The sequence below is a fragment of the Globicephala melas genome, chromosome 3 (genome assembly GCF_963455315.2).
Source record: "Globicephala melas chromosome 3, mGloMel1.2, whole genome shotgun sequence".
Classification (NCBI taxonomy): Eukaryota; Metazoa; Chordata; class Mammalia; order Artiodactyla; family Delphinidae; genus Globicephala; species Globicephala melas.
The window spans coordinates 48275087-48282057 of NC_083316.1; the positions used below are offsets into that span (position 1 = coordinate 48275087).

The window sequence follows — 6971 nt, forward strand, 5'->3', positions numbered from 1 at the left end:
GTCATGCAGCCACCTGGCAGAGAACGGGACGCCCGTGGCTAGATGGGTTCAGGGCTGGTTTCTCAGGGTGGCTGCGACAGAGGGAAGAGAGAGTGGAGGGCATGGGGATTAGGGCTGTGGTTCTCAGACTGGGGTGTGCTTTCCTCCAGGGGTTGTGTGAGATGATCCACTAGGAATGGGCAGAGAATACTGAAGCTTTTACTATACTGGCTGTTTACGCCCTTATATTTTTGTGGTATGTTTTAAAATGGAAGAAAATGTTGATTTAATAGTAAAATGTATGTAATTTATGAATGAATGAATGAGTGAATGTCAGAGATATGTGCCTGATTATTTTCCTTGTTTCACTGTTGGTTGTGCATTTTGAAATAAATTTGTGACCACTGGTTTAGAGTATTGTCAAAAGAGTGGTTGAAGCACTGGACCCTAGAGTCTAGGCTGGAAGGGGAAGGAAGCCAAACCACAAGGGAGCTGAGAGAATGGGGAAAAATGGACAGAATGGGGGATGGAAGATGGAGGATACTTTAGGTGGGACAATGCTAGGTGATTCCAAAGTCAAATTTGTAACCAGGGGAGGGAGGGAATGACAGGGGGCAGCACACTGCATGTGTTGTCCACATGGATTTTAAAGTGCCCGAGTTGATGGTAAGCTCTAGGATAGAAAAGAAGGTGGTGAGCCACCAAGAGGCCAGTGGGAGGTTTGGGGATAGTAGTGGGTAAACAGGTGACGTGAGGAGAGAAGGAGGGGTTTACGTGAAGACAGAAGAGTAATGGTGTCTCTGAGGGGTAAGGAGGACACAGATCCTCCGTCTCCAGTCCCTGGGAGTCTGGGAGGAGTGGAGTGGGATGGGCAGTGCATGGGTGAGAGAGCCAGGCTCCAAAGGAAACAGGAAGAGAAAGGAATGTTCCTCACCCCCAGGCTGAAGTCAAGGGGGAGTTTCTCACCGAGGAGCAGGGGTTCCAGAGGGCACTGGAAACACTCTGGAATGAGGGGTGCAATAGGAGTAGGTGTTGGAGGAGAAAGTGAGACAAGGCTGGAGGTGAGCCTGTGGGGAAAGAGGGAGCATCGCCCACGCTCAAGGCTCACCCTTCCCCATCGCGGGTGTGCTGATTTCAAATGCTCTATTTGGTGGGTCGTGGAATAAATTTTGTAAGCATAGCTGGCTTTTTTTTTTTTTAAAGAACATACAAATGTCTTTTTATTCAAAAACACAAAACATGTTATCTGTGGCCGTGCACAGTGACAGCCGTAAGCCATCATGCACTTCGTCAACTGAAACCCCCAACTGAAACCCATAACCTTTTCTTTGGTCGTTTTTTTCAAGTGATTTCTCTGGGTTATTGGTGAGAAGCACCGCTCCGAGCTTCCTGTCACAGTTCACTAAGGGTGATAATGCACTATTTCAGGAATGAGAACATGCCGCCTCCACATCACCTCCACCCACTCTGCCCACGCCAAGGTCCTCCTCCTCTTCAGGATCTCTGTTCCAGCTCCTGCTCTGTTTCACACAGCAGTAGCAGCCAGGAAGCAGCCCTTAGTACCCTAGTAGTGCCGGTGATGCTTTTTTCTACCCTAGCCATCTCTCCAAGCAGAGCATCACAGCCAGCTTCTGAACGGCTTTGTCTGATGTTCTCAGCTGTCAAGGATCCTTCTAACTGTCACGCTTGGCAAGGTCATTGCAGGCATTTTGAATATTTTCAAAAATAATTTGTATATCGGTTTTTAAAACTTTTATTGGATTTGGTGAGTCCAAAGCTGGAATACACTGAACCCAAGCCTAACCACCTCCTAGAAAGATGCCTTCTTCAAAAGCAATTGAGGCAGCATTGAGTACGCCTAAAACTCTTTCTTTTCACTTGTCCCACCAGCCTTCAGCTTGGCCATTACATCTGAACGTTTTACAACACGTCATTCAATTCTTCCTCTTCATACTCATTAATAGTAACCTTTCTTGATTGTGTTTTTCAATTTGCGACCGATCACCTTTTCCTTTCAAGAGCATAGGGTCATCTTTGACCTCAATGACTTCTGCTTTTCTGAGGCTGAACATCTTCAAGATTTAGGGTCAACCCCTCCTCTCTAACACCTGCAAAGACATTTGAAAATGAGTCAGTTCCAGGGTTTAGTTTGTCTTTATTCCACCAAATTTATTCATAATACATTATGCAGGTGTTTTGATGAGAATCCAGAAATATTTTGAGACACCATATTTCTCTGAAATGTGAGAATTTAAGACCATTGTTGTTCCAGGACAAGTCTTGTGAATAGAGCTTTTATTGCATTCATTTGCATTATTTTGTTCACTTCTCAGAACTCTGTCAATTAACAACAGCTTGATCTTGCAGTTGAGATAGCAGAACCCAGAGAAAATTCACCCCAAGTCACACACTTGGAAGATAATGGAGCCAGGACTAGACCCAGTGTTCTCTCTGCTAGATCATTCTACCTTTCAGAATTAAGAGCAGATCAGGCAATAAGCTTGCTACTGATCAGGCATGGGACAGGTTCAAGCTGGAAGGGACCCCTCTCTGTATCTAATTCAACCCCACCTTCCTAGACATTCAGTAGATGTATCTAATTAGGAAAAAATGCAAATTATTTTGACTGTGTACCTATAAATGTTATCCCTGGAAAGAAAAGGAACATTTGGTAAATGTGAAAAAAATATGGGGAAAATTTGCATGTTATCCTTGTGTAGGGGCCATGTTAATCTTCCCTGTATTGTTCCAATTTTAGTGTACATGCTGCCAGGCAATCTCCAGACTCTTTTAAAATGAATATATAATAGAAAATACCAACGTATATCTCCTATAGTAAAGATAGGTATTGTTTTGTGAGACTTTTGTGTTAGTTGTATATACGTGTAGATATTGTGGGTCGTGATATAAAATTTATTCCATACTGTGGATTGTGCTAACAAATGTTGAAAAGCCATGGGTATGGTGGAAAGACCATGAGAAAGTGGTTCAGTTACTTGATGCCAGCCATTGCTGTGCCGATAACCACCTGCATGAGCTTGGCCAAGGAACTTACCCCTCAGGGCTTCCATTTCCTTATCTTTAAAATGAGCAGGTCGAACTCGATGTTTTCGAGATCCCTTCCCCTAAGATTGTATCATTCTGGCAATTGTCTCATGGCATGAATGAAACACACATGCCTTCCAAATGAGAGAGGTGAGTGGAGAGAAGTGGCTGGAGCAGAAAGGCAACGTTAGCCAGGTGCAGTCACCTGACATTGCCCCATAGCAACTGCTGCCCTGGTCCTCATTCTTGCTGCTTGTCATCTGGCTGGTAGCACCCCAAGATGCTGCTGCCACGAGGGTGTGAATGATGACCATGGTTAAATCCAAATTGTAGCCTGTGGACAGCAGTGGAGGTGAGGACTGCCAAACACACACAGCTGGTACCACGCTTGGCACTGCTGGGTGCTCAGAAGCCGTCCTTGATGACAAGCATGATAAATATTCCGAGGGGGGAGCAAGGAAAAGGCAACCTAAATAGAGCAAGTTGAAACTTAGGAGCCATTTTCCCTCTACTGTCTACATGGCCCTGGAATAATAGAGACCTTCCTTAGAAAAGAATAAGGGAGGGGAGCAATTTCAGAAACTATGCAACATAAAATGCTTAGTACAACTCCTTTTCCGGTATAAATGAGTACTTAGTTCTGTGTAAAGCACAGGGACCTGTTAATCACTTTTCACTCACTTGATGCACAAGATGCAAAGTTAATTTCATGGTGGAGAAACACCCAAGAGGTTGCTTGCTTTCTGTTAATACAGAAGATATCCTTGACACTGGCACATAGGATATATATATGTACACACACACACACACACACACACACACACGAGAGCTGATAAATGCATTACATGCATAAATTCTTTGTTGGTCCTGGGAGAGCAGGCACTATGACAAGAAATGAGATGTATCAGCGTGATATGCACGCACATGTAGAAATTAAGGGAGTATTTTTTTCTTCAGGTAGCAACATGCCAGAAAACATTCTGCCTTTGAAAAACAAAAGTACAGAGACGCTCCAACAATTGAAGGTTATAGTTTTGCACAATTGCTCATTATACATTGCATTTGGAAGTAGGGCATGGAGTAGACAATCGTCTTTCCCAGCCTGGATCTCTTTAGCACTGTTCCATTTAGTGTCGCCTGCTAGGTAAGATTTAACAAGATGTGGCCGTTGGCCTGGTTGACTTGAGCCTTGTGTGTCAGGAAGCAGATCAAGAGTGGGCTTTGCGGTCAGTGAACACTGTGTACTTTTGAAGAAATAAATTAATAAGTGAAGTCATTTTAGTATTTGCAGAGGGCACTGAACTGACAGCTCTGGGGCCCAAGGCCCAACTGCTGCCCAGGTGCACCATGGGTTTAAACATGGAAATGACCCCACCCAGCCCCGCAGATAGATGAGCCTCTTACAGTCACTCCAGTCACTCCAGCTAGACTGCGGAGAAAAGGCATCCTAGTGGTCGGTCCCAGCATGATCATGGTTGTGCCGGAGGCACTGCCGGACAGAGTGGGGCGGAGATGTGCTTGCTAGACTCTCCTTTTATATGGGTGACTGGGGAGATTTAAGAGATGAATATCTTTCTGGCCATGACCCACCACAACTGGATTTAAACCCATGAGTCTAGCGTGGGATGTTGAGGTAGCAACTTCTTCAGTTACTACGTTTACTTCCACAACAAAGACAAAACAAAAATACCTCCAAACAAAGTCCCAACAAAGGGGAAAAAATTTTCCAGCCCATACTCACCAAGTGGCTGTTATCTTTGGCTGTGGGCTGGGCTGGGGAGACGCTCTTTGGCCGGCTGTCACTGTGGACAGCCGTCTGACTGGAAGTTTTGTGAGCCGGGAAAGGGATGGTTATATTTGGCCTCTGGAAGGGACGTTGCTGAGATAGAGAGGCAGCTTTGGATCATAGGGTTTGAGCCCATGCCAAAGGGAGGGAAAGCAACTCACCCATTTCCAGCTGAGGAAGCTGGTGGGACAGACCAGCTGAACCCTTTGGCAGGGCTGTTGGGGAGGTCTTCAGGGGAACGCACCACCCTCTTGCTGGGGAGCTTATTTCAGCCCCATGAGACTGCTGTCTCTGGCTGAGCTGGCCAGGAGGGCTGGCATGGGCTCAGCTACAGTGCCTGCAAAGCAGGATTCACGCCATCTGTTTTCCTTTACTCAGCCCACGGCACTCAGTCTAGGCTACCTCCTGGTATTGTATTCATGGAAGTTTCTGCGTTGTTTTCTAGTTATTATTCACACGTCCCGTGTCTTCTACTAGATCCTGAGTGCTTTGGTTTTACCTTTATGATCCACATAGTTTCCATAGACAAGGATGTTTTAAAAATCTAACACGCACTAGGTTGCCCTCTCCCTTTAAGCTCTGGGTTATGTATACATAAAATAAATCATTAAAACTTCAGTTGTGTTATAAAAAAGAATGACACTCGAGTCATGATAGAAAAACAAGATTATTGTTTATGAATATACCACTAAAATATGCATTTTGTAAGGCTCATTGATTTATTTCCAATTCAAGAAACCACATAGACATACAAAATGGTTCATTAGATATTCATTATACCTCTTTAGCTGCTTTTAATAGAAGTGCCCACGGTGCCAATGGCAAGGTTGACATTTTCAGGGGTTGAATCGATGCTTGAAACTCATCAATTTCTTATAGGCAGTTTTGGTTTAAGGTATTTTGATGATTTTATAGAAATGTTTTACCCCATTAAAAAGCTATAACTTAGACTGTGGCGCAGGGCAGGCACACATCAGATGATGAATGGCTATGTGTACGAGATTTCACGTTTGTCAAATCTGCATTAAATAACTGTATTTGAAATTGGTTAGAAGATTGGGTGAATTCTCCAGGTGAAAACGACATTTGTTTTATGGATCCCTCTAAAACAATTCCCCCAGAGTTTTCGTTTGAATAAATCACATCCAAGTTCAGCCCTCCAGAAACAGCTAGCATTGTAGAGTTGCATTAGCTGCTTCTCTGTTTCCTCTTTTTAGGGAAAAAGGCTCCATTTCCTCATTTGTAAAGGAGGTGAGACTAGATAACCTGGAATGAGAATTTATCTCCTCCCATTCATTCATTCTCTCCACATCTAGTTATTGGCACTAAAGGAACACCATACAAAACCTAGACCTTGTTCTCATGGAGGTGACATCCTAGGAGAAAGACAATACACAAATAAGATAATTTCATGGATTGACAAGTGCCCTGAGGCAGTAAAGCAGAGTGCTGGGATGGTAAGTTGGGCAGGTGCCCCTAGCCTTTCTGAGAAGGGGTCATTTCAGCTGAGGAGAAGCCACCTGAGTGAACATCTGTAGGAGGAGCATTCCAGGAAGAGGGGCCAAGGCTGTGGCGTGGCAGTGCAATACCATGCTCCAGGAAGAGAAAGGCCTGAGTGTTTTGTTTGTTTGTTTGTTTGTTTCTTGCGGTATGCGGGCCTCTCACTGTTGTGGCCTCTCCCGTTGCAGAGCACAGGCTCCAGACGCGCAGGCTCAGCAGCCATGGCTCACGGGCCCAGCCGCTCCGCGGCATGTGGGATCTTCCCGGACCGGGGCACGAACCCATGTCCCCTGCATCGGCAGGCAGACTCTCAACCACTGCGCCACCAGGGAAGCCCTGCCTGAGTGTTTTCTTCGTGGATCTTCTTCCCCCGCCTTTAGAGCTGTCACTACTTTGCCGCACGAAAATGCATGAGGCCAGGGGGTTTGTAGGAAGTGTTCAGAAGGGAGGGAAATGAGGGTCGGGGACCCTGGGGTTGGGCATGGGCAGCCGTGTCAAAATAGACCAGGCTGTGCTACACTGATGAAAAATCCCACACCTCAGTGGCTTAACCAAGCATAACCTGCCTGTGTCATGTCTGATGAGGGTCTGATGGCTCCTATCTGAGCAGGAAAGCAGATTTCTTGCCATCACATGTCTCCAGGATCTTGAGGTCGTTTTC

The 6971-nt window shown here is 45.4% G+C and overlaps 1 pseudogene; it reads right to left on the bottom strand.

The window, feature by feature from the left end:
• Window positions 1-2661: 2661 nt before the first annotated feature.
• Window positions 2662-2756, bottom strand: LOC115848604 (U6 spliceosomal RNA; annotated as a pseudogene).
• Between the last annotated feature and the right edge of the window lie 4215 nt (window positions 2757-6971).